Source organism: Tupaia chinensis, unplaced genomic scaffold (assembly GCF_000334495.1).
Source record: "Tupaia chinensis unplaced genomic scaffold, TupChi_1.0 Scaffold143768_1, whole genome shotgun sequence".
In the NCBI taxonomy this organism is placed as follows: domain Eukaryota; kingdom Metazoa; phylum Chordata; class Mammalia; order Scandentia; family Tupaiidae; genus Tupaia; species Tupaia belangeri.
The window spans coordinates 88,512-88,933 of NW_006203617.1; positions in this window are offsets into that span (position 1 = coordinate 88,512).

A 422-nucleotide genomic window follows, 5' to 3' on the forward strand; every position below is an offset into this window, starting at 1 on the left:
ATGTTATAGATTTCTGTATGTTGATTTCATATCCTGCACCTTTACTGTATTCATATATTACTTCCAGAAATGTTTAAATGGAAACCATTAAACTGCGAATAGAGAGAGTTTCACCTCTTCTTTTCGTATTTGAATGCCTTTTATTTTTTACTCTTTTCTGATTTTGTTGGCGAGGACTTCCACTACTATAATGAAAAGGAGTGGAGAAAGTGGGTATCCTGTCTTGTACTCATTTTTAGTGGAAAAGCTTTCAGCTTCCCTCCACTCAGGATGATTTTCACTATGGGTTTTTCACAGATAGGTTTAATTGTGTTGAGAAATGACCCTTCTATGCCGATTTTTCTGAGAGTCTTGATCTTGAAAGAATGTTGTATCTTATCAAATGCTTTTTCTGCATCAATTGATATGACCATATAGTTTTT